We start from the raw sequence: 13,190 nt of genomic DNA, 5'->3' as shown, positions 1-13,190 counted from the left end.
ACAGAGAATGACTGGAGGGATGGCTATTTTAGATAATGGAATGTCTCTCTGAGGAGGTGACACTTGAGTTGAGATCTGAGCAGGGAGGGGAAATGGTCATGTGATTACCCTGGGGGTGGATTCCAGGCAGAGGGAAAAGCCCTGAGGTAGAACCACAAAGAGGCCATGGGTCTGGAATGTGGTATTGATCCCTGGCTGGAGATAGCTGCTGTTCTATGTTTGTCTGAATGCAGAAAAAGGAAAGATTTTAAAGAGGCTCTTCTCTGGAGAACTTAAAAACAGGCCTGGAACAGCCCTCTCCGGGTAAGGTGAGAGGGACCATGCATCTTAGGACCTTCCAAGAGATGACAATAGTCCCTTGAGATGATCCATGACTTGGCAGTGAGAGTATGAGAAATGGCATCTTGAACCAGAACACAGAGCCACATGGCTCTGTACCAGTCCAGGCATCTGTCGCTGTCCAGTGCCCAAGGCACATTTAGTGGAAGGAATATGAACCCAACATCAGTCCCAGAGGACTGGGAAACTCTCCCCAACTCCCCGCTTCTCCTCACGAACCTACTTGGGCTCACTGAATACGAATTTTCCCAGTTGTCTTTAAAGACATTCATATGTCCCAATCCCATCATCTTGAAAGTAGACCCACGAGAGCAGGCACCATGTCTAACTCATAGAATTCCCATGGGAAACAAAGCACCTACCACAGAGCTTGACACATGGCTGGTAACAAGTCCTATTACTTGTTATCCAATAAGCACCGCAAGATTTCTACTCACCTCATAAAAAGCCCGTCTTTTTGGTTGTTCCACATTTCATCTCATTCAAGCTTCCAGGGCTCCCCCAGGTTATAGGTTTGTGGAGGCAATGAGCAAGCCCTTTTCACCAATTCTGGTCCTTCGTGACTGTCCAAACTTGTCTCTGTGTGCGGCCTCTGCCTAACGCTGACAAATTCTTATAGATCCATGGCAGACTGAGAAGGACACTGGTCTGGGGGTACTGTGTCTGGCATTTACTAGTGTGCCCCTCTAGGAGCCTGTGTTTCTCATTTGAAGGTACCAGACAACATCCCTGCATTTTAGAGGGCACTGTAACAGACGCTGGGAAGACGAAGTCAATGTTATACTCACTTCATAAACTCTAAAGCACACATCGAGGTTGTGGTCGTACAACCGATCTTCTCCCACCAACGTCCGCCTGATCTTCCCAGTTGTCTCTTGCTGAACTTCTCCAACTGTGAAGTTTTGAATTCTTTCTTCAGTGGACAGGTGAACATTGGATTTGTCCAAAGACTGAATGTTTTTGCCTTTGATTCTGACATCTTACCTTTCCTTATCATCCTCCTTCCCCTTTGGGAAGGCCTAGAGCCCACTGGCTTGATGGCTTCAGGAAATAATCTATAATAATCCCCAGGGTTTTTTTTTTTTTCCCCCAGGACATAAATATCTGGAACTGAGTTCCTTGTTATTTAAATAATTTCAACTCAGTACACATGCAATGAGCTCCTGGTCTGTATTGTATATTATAAGCAGAGACCACAGAGAATGAAGAGGTGGCTAAGGAGCAGTTAAAGAGCACAGGTCAGGTGGGGATGGAGGCACACAGGATGGTGTTAGCATGCGAAACAAAGTAGGTGACATTCCACTAGAGCGAAGTGCAATGGAGCAGAGAAGTGAGCCATCAAAAATGACCAAGAGAATTACGGTTGCCTTCTCAACGCAGCTCTTTTTCCTACTGGGCTTTTGCTTGCCCAAAGTGTGGCCCTTATGTCCTCACCTGCAGCCTCATAAGTGCCAATGGGATGGGGCAAGGGTCTTTCGTACCCTATGGGGAGTGGGTTCTATGGGGAAAGTGTACCCCACTCTGAGAGTAAGAGGCCATTGGACCAGTGAGTGACTGGAAGACCAGGAGGGAGGTGAAGGAAGGTTGGACCAGGTTTAGAAAAACCAACAGACTTGGCCTGGCAGGGATCTGTCCTGTACCAGGACCTCTTGGGCTTTTTTACACCAGGGCCTGGACCGTGACACTCTGCTTCACACAAGCCCTGGGCAGGAGGAGCCTTTCCCTCGCCAGGGCTGAAAGGAGGCTGGACCCTGTCATTGAGACCATCCAGCCGGGCTCTCTCTGTCCTTTGTCAGGGCCTGGGAGGCTCCGTATCATTACTCCAGAGCATTCGGCTTCCCTCCGGCCTCATTACGCAGTACATTAGCTGTGGGAACTAAACCCATTACAAAAAGGTGGGGGTGGAATTGGCACACGGGGAAAGAGGCCTTCTCAGATCAAGCTAACAACTTGTGCCTATTAACTAAAGAAGATCATTAGAAAGTTCCCATCTCCTCCTCTCCTCCCCCCACCTCGCCCCCACCCTCCTCACTTGCCATGTCAGATGTGGAGGGAGAGCAGGGCTCACACGTGAACTCGCCTGTTTCTTGCACACACGCCCAACCTTAAAGGGGCCTTGTTCAGGGCTCCAGAGGAGTAAGCTTTGGATGGCGATGAGAATTACTTTGATGTCGACTCCGATTTTAAACGAACAGGACTTTTCTCTCAAAGATGGGTCCTTTTGGCTTGGTGGACGACCGAAATAAATTATGTCCCACTTGAGGACTATTTTCTATGACTCCATAGCAAAATAGACAAAGGGGAATGGTTTTGTTTATACTGTTTAGTAATGTGAATAGTAGAGCCAGAACGTACTTAGAGATGAATCAGTGTAAGGCTGGTTTTGCAGATGGGGACCCCAAAGCCCAGAGAGAGTAAACGGTGTCCCCCACACCTTACATGAACTGCAGAGATCTTGTTTGCGAGGCTGGGGTTCTTTTCTAACAAGCTCCCTCCACTTTGCTCATTTGTTCTTTCCGTTTTCTTCCCGCTTTGGCTCTGTTCCCTAGCTAAGGGCTGGGGAACATTCCCGAAGAAATCCAGTAGAGCACCTTTGGTATTAAGCCCCACAGGATTTGGAATATCCACAGTGGCCTTGCCACTCGCTCTTCCTTTTCCCCAGGTGAAAAACCAAAGCGAAACAAAAGACTACCACCAACCAAAAATCCCACGCAGAGTATGGTTCATGCCTCTGGTCTCAAGGCAAAGGTCCGATGGAGCTCTGTGTGTTACTCCTGGCCGCAACTGAAATACAAGAAACCTCACTGCCCCATTCCTGCCTCTGCGGCCTCCTCCCCACACCCATTTCTGCTTCCACCGACAATCTCCATGTAGACATTGACCTGGTAAGTGCGCCTTCACGTCTCTATGCCCTTTTCCTCTGAATGTTTGAGCTCGGTCTGAAACCACTCACTTAGAGAGGGGACTGTGGAGGAGGCCAGCCATGCCATAACTCTCCCCCAGCCTCCCCAGGTCAATGGAGGAAACATGTATGGGAGGGAATTTTGGAAACCTTATCATACTGGTTGTGTGGAATACTGAGAAAAGATACGTTTCTCCCTAAATCGGAGCGCTGTGCATGTGTGCATGTGTTTACTATCCTCTATAAAAAGGTCTGATTAGCATTTCTTTTTTAGTTGCCCCTTCTCCATCCCAGCTGCACCAATTGTGGTCAGTAAAACAGAATTGGGTGCAACGGCAATTCAGGAAAGCAGCTGAAAGGACAGGGAATGAGTTTGCTTAGAGCCTGAAGAAACCACTCCAATTTAATAGACAGAGAAGGGGTGAAATGAGATATTTGGAGGGGATGGACAAAAAGATTCCAAAGACACAGTAACTGAAGCAAATGGGAAAATAAAAAAAGAAAGACAGGTGTCTCAGACTACCTACACTGAGAAACAGAGGACCCCCTTTTATAGAAAACTGAAAAATTCTTTTTTCAGAACAACGGATGGGACAGAAAAGTCTGGAATTTAAAAAATGAAAACATAGAGGGGTGCCTGGGTGGCTCAGTCGGTTAAGCCTCTGACTCTTGATCTCAGCTCAGGTCTTGATCTCAGGGTCATGAGTTCAAGCCCTGTGTTGGGCTTCACGCTAGGCGTGGAGTCTACTTAAGAAAAAAAAAAGGAAAAGGTAGAGGTGGAAATTGCTTATTTCCTTTCCCTGATTTTTTTTTTAATTAGTGCTTCTTTTAATGTATTTTTTCCTAATAGAGGAAAATAAATTGTCTGGTCTTCAGCCACAGAAGAGATGGGACTTCTTGCCTTTGAGTGACTTTCACAGTGGAGTTAGGATTAATCTAACCATCTTTGCTTGGGGACTGGGTCTAGATTCTTTTGCTACGTCTCCCCCTTGACCTTAAGCATACCTCCTCCTGCTAAGTCACCTTCTCCTTCCCTTTACCATCATGGGATGTTGGGGGACTTCGTGAGCTTATGTTGAACAAGTACTTAGAACTCAACAGAGTAAAGGCAGTGGAGAAAGTGTGACCAATGTTCATAATGATGATCCTTGGAATCCTTTATAAAGATTACATGCAAATCACTACTGTGACTGCTCACTTTTATAGGCTTATAACTTACCCCTCAAAATTACCTAATTGGGACTGAAATATCTCCAGCTGGCTCTCAGCCGCAAGGAGGTTGTTCTTGGAAAGTGTGACCTCCTATTGTCTATTTTCAAGCTCGTAAGAGATGCAAGGGGATGCGTACTTTATTGGGAAGTATCAGCACTGAAGTCCACACTGGGGGTAAGCTACCAGCAGTTAGGGAGGGACTTGGAGTGCAGGACAGGCCACCCCCTTCTGCTCGTTTTCACAAACCAAAGCAAATGAAGTTGCATTGGCGAGATCTCACAATGGTCCCAAGCCTTAGGGACCAGGTCATCCAGCACCGTATATCAGTAGTGAAGAGTTTAAGACCTTGAGTCAAACAGACCTGTGTTCGAATCTCAGCTCCACCACTTACTAGCCAGGCAAACTTGAGCATGTTCCTACCTTCTCTTGAGTTGCTTCATTTTAAACTTGGAGTTTGTTGTTTGCTACAGAGAATTACTGGGATGATTGTTAAAAAGCATGTAAAGTACTGACGTATAGTAAGTTCTAGAAATATTATATAATGGACCAGGAAATGGGAAATCTAGTGTTGAGATACATATGAGTTCAAAAAATGGCCCTCTTACTTCCTGGCTGTGTGAGCCAAGACAAGTTGACTAACCTGTTGGTGCCTCGGTTTCCTCACCCATAACATGTGGCTAAAATATCTTCCTCATTAGGTGGACTAAATTAGATAATCTGTAGAAAGAGTATAATACATATTAGGTAGATAAAACACATGGCGATGATAATTTTTTTTTTTTTTTTTAGATTTTATTTACTTATTTGACAGAGAGAGACACAGCGAGAGCAGGAACACAAGCGGGGGGAGTGGGAGAGGGAGAAGCAGGCTTCCCGAGGAGCAGGGAGCCCGATGTGGGGCTCGATCCCAGGACCCTGGGATCATGACCTGAGCCGAAGGCAGATGCTTAACGACTGAGCCACCCAGGCGCCCCGATGATGATAATTCTTGTGTTTATTTCCCAGACTCCAGTGTTATTCCTGCCATCAACCGTGACTGTGACCTAATTAGGTTACCTGATTTTCAAAGACCTCCATTTCCCTATCTATAAAATAGGGTCAGAACCGGATCTCTATTGTTCAAAGTCACGTGGCGATTATATAGAATTGGGCTTCAGAGCATGGGCTCCAAAATCAGACCTCGTGATGGCCTTAACTTCTAGCTCCATCATTTACAACAGTTTGGTTTTGAGCGAGTTCCTTCACCATTGAATGAGTCTAGGTCTCCCCATCTATTTGATGGGGCTTAAGAAGACTGGATCGTTCTTGTGCGGATTAAATGAGATGATCCATGCAAGGTGCTCAGCACGGTGGCTGGCATGTCCTGAGCCCCCACAACATTAGCCATTACTAGTATTGACATTGGCACTGTTACTAACATAGCTAACTGAAAAAACCCTCACAGAAGAGATATGTAGAGAGCCAGATTTTGAAGGTGGGGATGGAAAGGCTGACAGAAGGAGGAGGGGGTCAGGAAATGGTCGGTGTAAATAAAGAGGCACATCCACGTGAATGTCCTGTGGAGGAGCCCAACATCTGTAGATTTTGAAAGCTTTCCAGGTATTTCCGACCCAAAGCCAGGGCTGATGTGAGATCAAAACAGTCCCAGGCAGAATTCATTAAGTGTGGACCAGGGTCAGGCACTGAGATTCCTGGCTCTGGCTCTGCCCCTAACTAGCTGTCAGGCCCTGGTAATTACTTCACACCATCGGATTTCAGTTCCTGCATTTGTAAGAGGAGGAAGGTTGATCTACTCTGAGTGATCCCTAACTCTCCTTCCACCTCTGATGTTCGAGGATCTTAATTGGCCTTTCTTGACTGGATGAGCACCCCTGTTTGGGCATCATTACTCACCCTTCCTTTCCATTTTATCTCGTGGAAGATTATCTCAAGCTGGCAGGCTCTGAGTGAGCCCTCTGGCTCTTCTCACCACACCCCTCCAAGGTCACTACGTGGATTATACTAGCTTATTGCCCAGTCTGACTTGCTCTCTACCTGGTACCGTGGAAAGAGGCTGAATAGAAAGGCAGTGTGCAGAGACTCGGGTGACAATCCAGAGACTGGCTCACTGTGTGACTTGGAAATTTGTAATTGTGTAACTTGCGGCTCTTGAGAGTAGGAATTGCTCACATTTCTTGAGCATTTATGACTTGTCAAGCGCTGTACTAAGAGCTTCAAATCTATTATCTGGTTTAATCCTCACAATAGCACTGTGACGTCAGCATGATTATTCTCATTTTATAGCTGTAGATGTAGAATCTGAGGCTTAAAGAGATTAAGTAACTTGCCCAAGATCACACAGCTGGTATGTGGTGCAGGCAGGGCCCACGCCCCTGTCTGCTGGGCTCCAGTATCAGGGCTGTCCTGTGTCATACCAGGGTACCTCTCATAAACCCACATCACAGTGATTGCTTCATACCAATGAGCAGATCGCACAAGAGGGGTTCAGGCTTGCCTCGTGGATAAGGCCCTGCGTTTGTTATGTCAGTTCAAAGGGGTTTCTAGAAGTTACTGCCTCCTTCACTTGCCCTTAGAGACCTTCTCCAACCTGTCCCTGGTGTACCTTTCCAGTCCAGTCCCCGCTTAGCCACCAACCATGGAAGCGGCATCACCACGTGGTTAAAAACACAGCCTGTGGTTGGGTGCTGCATCGTCTAACATAGTAACCACTGGTCTCGTGTGGCTAGCAAGCACTTGAGATGGCCCAGTTGAAGTGTGCTATAAGTGCAGAACACACACCAGATTTCAAAGATTTAGTATGAAAAAAAACCCAATGTCAAATGCCATATTAATAATTTTTCTGGGGGCCGCCTGGGTGGTTCAGTAGGTTAAGCATCTGCCTTCAGCTCAGGTCATGATCCCAGGGTCCTGGGATTGAGTCCCACATCGGGCTCCTTGCTCAGCGGGGAGCCTGCTTCTCCCTCTCCCTCTGCCTGCTGCTCCCCCTACTTGTGCTCTCTCTCTCTCTCTCTCTGTGTCAACTAAGTAAATAAAATCTTTAACAACAACAACAAAAAATTCTGTTGATTACATATTGAAATGATCATATTTTAAGAAATATGAGTTTAAGAGAACATTAGTAAAATCAATTTCACCTCCTACTGCTTTCTATTTTTTTAATTTTTTAATTTTTTAAAAGATTGTTTTACTTATTTGAGAGAGAAAGAACATGAGCAGGAGGAAGGGCAGAGGGAGAGGGAGAAGCAGACTCCCTGCTGAGCAGGGAGCCCGATGCAGGGCTCAATCCCAGGATCGTGGGATCACGACCTGAGCCGAAGACAGATGCTTAACCGACTGAGCCACCCAGGTGCCTCTACTTTCTATTTTTAATGTGGCTAATACAATATTTAAAATTACATACGTGGCTAATATTTGTAACTCACTTTATACTTCTGTTGTGCAGCACTGGTTTACAGTAAAAACAGCTGCATTTAATCTCAGTCCTGCCACATCCTATCTGTGTGACCTTGGGCAAGTTAATTAACCGCTATGTGCTTCCGTTTCCCCATCTGTAAAATGGGGATAATAATGGGACTGACTTTGTAAGTTTGTTGCGAGCATTTAATGACTTAAGTTTCCCAAACAGTGTCTGGCTCATTTGTTTGTTACTTATTATCACTCACTGATGCCAGAGCAGTCCAGGCCCATTTCTTGCCATGCTATGCTTTGCTCCTCTCTTGGAAGACTCTCCACTTTCTCTCCACTTCTTTGGGTTCTGCATCCTCCAAAACAGCATGGCTTTTAGAACTCCAGTGACTTTCTTTCTCCTTTTTCCTCCAGTTTTTAATGTTTTTTATTATTGAAGTACAGTTAACATACATTACTCAGTGCTCACCACCGTAAGTGTACTCACCATCTGCTGTGACTTTCTCTATACTGTCATTGACTTTCTTGCCTTATTGGTTGTCACTTTGATGTGCATGCCTGAAGTGTAGCTGGAAGTAGACTATGAGCTCCTTAAAATAGAACCTGCATCTTATTTATCTCTGTATTTCCCCTCCTGTCCAGTCTTCCGTGGACCTAACAGAGAGCCTGGTCAAAGGGGTGTTGCAGGAATGCTTGTTAATGGAATAATTAATTAATATATCGCCCTGGCCCGTGCCAGGAAGATAAAAGTTTTCCTCATTCCTTCAGACTCTCAAAAGGAAGTGGTCACCTTTCCTCGGGTCATTCTAAAGCCACCCTGATCTCCCCTGGTTCTTCCCCCCGGTATAGAATGACTCCATCTCTTTCATTCCTATTGCTCTGCTACCTCTCACACTTTCAGAGTGGATGGTGAATGCGTTTTTTTTTTTTTTAATTCCATGAATATTGAGATCAGCTATAATTCGAAGCCTTGAAAGAAGTGGTCTGGTTCGTTAAATTCTAATTGCACTGATGGGAAGGTGAGATACTTGCTTTAATTAAAGAAGGCGTCCCTCAGCCATGGTGGTCACGGTGGTGGTGGTGGGGAGCGGTGCTGTTGTTGCTGCTGAGGAGGATGATTTCTGTGGTACGCTCAGAGGCACCAGTGCACGCCCTCCGGCGGCCCAACCTTCTGGTCTGCCAAGCATCGAAAGTCCGTCGTTACTCTTCCTGGGAACTTACCCAGAAGGGGAAACTTTCACCAGCTTTGGATCTCGCTCCAAGTTCAGGGAACATGTCTTCAGGGCAAATAAAATCCCCCAAAACAACTCACTTTGGAGGGGAAGGATTCTAGTTTTGATTTCTCTTTGGCAATCTGGCTTTTAATCGGCCTGCGCAAAGACCCCTTGTAACACTGATACAGAAATCGCACCATGCATGGTACTTTCTTTTGATTTAAACATGGTGTCCTTGAGGACTGCCTTTGAAATACTGCTTGGCATTTCGGGGATGGCACCATGATGAGTTCTGACCCCTTGGTATGGATTCACACTGAGATACCGGGGCTCCAGGATGCTGAAAGGAGAGAGGTATGAAGAACGCTGGGAAGTGATGTAAGGGGCACTGTGGGGACATTCTGACAACACTACCAGTTTCCCCAGGGCCAGCCCTGAAAGCAGGATCCATGTGAGCTCCGCAGTGTCTCGTCAGTATTGTTGTGTTGCATGCCCAGATCTCCTTTCAGGATGGAAGGATTTGTTTCCCTCACCTGCCAGGAATGCGGCTGGCTTACGGCGCTCAGCTGGAATTGTCCTTGCCGAGGAGAGATGCCTCCTCACGGACATGACCCTTCCCAGAGGCAGCCTGTGTCTGGTGAGTGAGCATGCACAGATGTCAACACTTGGCCTCATGACTCAATCTGGGACAACTTGAAAGGGCCATGTCAGCTGTAAGGGATGGGTGGGCTGAGGCCAGTGACCGCAATGTAGCCCTCTGCTCCTCCCTGCTTGCTGCCCTTACGCTGTAGGGGTTGATACTCAAGAGCACTTTCCATGAAGTTTCCTTCACACTGATCTTCATTTCAGAATCTGCTTCCTGGAAATCTGGCTTGCATCAGTGGTTCCCCCTTTTGGTAACCCAAGGCGACTCTGCATTGGCCTGCGACACCCTTGCTACAGTTGACTGCCATTCAGCTTTCGGGATCCGCTTCCACTCTCTCCTACTGTCGCTCTTCATTCCCTGCATGGGCCATGCTGACACAATGTCTGCAGCTCTACGCTCTGTGAGTTCCGTTCTTGTCTGAATAGGTACATATGGGCTGCTCGCACCTTCCCAGTGCCTTGCACTCCACTCCCAGCCTGGACTGTCCTCATGTTCTCACCGAATCTTCCCAACATACTCCGTTTCAGGTACATTATTGTGCCTGACACCCCATTTTGGGGGGTAATAATTACTGTTGCCTCTTGAGCCCGGCTTCCAGAACCTTCTTGGACTCACCGATCCTCCAACCAGCATCAGAGAAGAATGGCAGCGACTGAGGCTGTCAGTGAGGGCTCTGAGGTCGTGAGTCCCCTTCTCGCTCTATAGGAACCCTCCTCAGCATCCCTGATGGGTAGCTGAACTTTGGGTGACTTTTTAATCAGTAACACTCACAATGCCTTCCAGTCTCATTGCTAAGCACTGGTCCTAAACTAACCGAAAGCCTTAGCTATCTGGTATTAATCCCGTACAAAGCAGCCTAGAGAGGTTAAATCAACTGATGAGAGCACTCAGGAAGCCACATGGTAGGAACACATTTTAAGAAAAGGCCAAACGTAATGGAGTTTGGTTTGCTTATCTAAGAACAAGCGGCTAAGCTGAAAAATGCACACCCGCATCACAGGTAGCCTTGCAAATGGGGAATGATCCTCCAAAGACCAGCTACAGCATCTCTTGCTTAAACTACAGGACACCAGCAGCAGCTATGCTTATTCTTTAGACTTCAAGAGTTTCTTCAGACTCCCTGACCACCTCTCCCAGTGCCTTTCTACCCAGACAGGTAGGAAGTTCCTTCAGCTGTCCAATCACAGCCCTCCTGGTTCCTCCAACACCTGTCCTCAATAAAGGACAGGGAAGAGCTTGTCCTTCATTCCTTACAGACTTGCCTGCACTTGAACTGCCAGTCCTTCCTGGGAAAATGGCTTCTCTGGTGGGGTGCATATGTGTCCACAGCACCATTCCCCATGGCCAAGTGCCAAGTGACGAAAGTGTCGGGGCTTTTGAAATTGTCAGAGAAACTGATTTCCTTGTCAAGTCTTGTCCTGTACAGTTGGAGGGCCAAATTCTACTTTCGTGTTAGCTGCCACGCAGATCAAAGGCTGCTGACAAGGAGCTAAAGGGTTTGTGCCTGGTCTGCTTCAACCTTTCCTCAGTCCAGCATTGGGAATGCTCCTGGCTTTCGGCTCTCTTGAACTCTCTTATCGATCCTCCTTTGTGGGCCAACAGATGAAGGGCCTGGGAAATAATTCCTAGGGACATAACTCAGAGAGAGCATTCTTAAGTTTGCTGCAGGAGGGGGGCCAGAGAAAAGGGAAGGCAAGGGTAGGGATGGGCAGAGTCATCCACTGCCTCAGAAAATGCAGGCATATAAAAAGTCCATGAATTGGAGGTGGAGCTTCATTGGCAATATCAGGGTAGGAACAGGGTGAGGTATCAGCCCTTGGTGGAGACTAGAGAATCTCCACCTGTAGGATCTCATGAAAGAAGGACTAGTCTTTCCATTACTCATTTTTGGGTATTGCAGGAAGGTAGGGCACAAAAGGTGATAACTTCTGAAACTCCTTCCTTTATCGTGTTCATCATAAGATCATGAGGTGAGTGAGTGATGGACAAGTTCAGGATATTAGTAACTCCAGATATAGCTGAAGTCAAGGGTGGTTCCCGGAGGGGAATGGGGTCAGGGGTGGGTGGGAAAATAGTAAAAAGAGCCAATTGTATGGTGATGGATGGTAACTAGCTTTTGGTGGTGATCACTTTGTAGTGTATACAGGTGTCAAATTATAATGTGGTACACCTGAAACTTACATGTTTTATACCAATTTTACCTCTATTTTTTTAAAAAAAGTCTTAAAAGGATTTAAGTAAAAAAAAAAAAAAGTCAAGGGTAAGACAGGGGTTGAGATGCCGACGAGCTTGTAAAAACCATCCAAGTACCCCAGGAAGGAGCCACAGCAATAAACTGATAGTGTGGAGCATGGAGAGTGTGCTTTTGGAGATAAGGAGACCCATTGTTGGCTTTTCATTTCTAGCACTCTCTTTGGCCTTTTGGACAATGCTCGGGACCATTTATGGTTGCTCTCTCCTCTATATCTACTTTTCCTCTCCAATACCCCCAATTTTTCTGACCAGAAGAAAGCCCCCACATGCATTCCTCTACTCACAGGCAATCTGCACACCTCAGCGGAACCAGACAATTAGATTCTCAGCCTTTTCTTTGGAACCACATTTAGGCACTACTGGAGACACCAAAGTCTCAAATGGAAAGAGAAAACATCTCCAGCAGAGACAGAGCACTGGTGTACGACCACAGCTTTAGCCTGGAAAGCTTCCTTTTAACCTAGCCAGACTGTTGGCAGCTATAAGATCCCAAGGCCAGGGTCCTTTACCTCTCTAGATAGCCAATTCTTCCTGTTCACTCTCAACTAATTCTTCTACATAGCACTTACAGTAGTGTGCAGTTGCAGTCAATTTGGTTCTTGAGCTTGGTTCTTGAGCAAGAGGTTGGATAGTAAATTTGCAAAGAGAGTGCTCCCACATAATCTATTTGGTTTCTACCTTTCAGGTAGCAAGTAATGAGAATCCAGATAGTGAGGTATTATCAAAAAATTTATCTGAATCTATTAAGTTCCCAAGTTTAGGAAGCAAGGTTTACTTATACTTTTATTTATTTCCATAAAGGTGTGTCTCTGTTTATAGTGGGTTTTCTGAGGGCAAACGCCCTGTTTTTCTTTGTTTTTGCCTGGTACATAATATATCTGTCTAAATACTTGATAAATAAATCAAATTATATTAAAAGGGTAGAAAACTCTGTTTAGACATTGGTGTTGATAGACTGGCCCAGATGGGATTGAGCTCTAAAGTATAAAAAGCACATGAAAAAAAATTTTTATTTTTTAATTTTTTATTTTTTTAAAGATTTTATTTATTTGAGAGAGCGTGCAAAAGCACAGGAGTGGGGGGAGAGGCAGAGGGAGGAGGGAGAAGCAGACTCCCCGCTGAGCAGGGAGCTCCATGCGGGGCTCGATCCCAGGACCCTGGGATCATGACCTGAGCTGAAGGCAGATGCTTAACTGACTGAGCCACCCAGGCGCCCTGA

This window comes from Zalophus californianus, chromosome 9 (assembly GCF_009762305.2).
Source record: "Zalophus californianus isolate mZalCal1 chromosome 9, mZalCal1.pri.v2, whole genome shotgun sequence".
NCBI classification, from domain to species: domain Eukaryota; kingdom Metazoa; phylum Chordata; class Mammalia; order Carnivora; family Otariidae; genus Zalophus; species Zalophus californianus.
Note: the sequence above shows the minus strand (reverse complement) of the source record.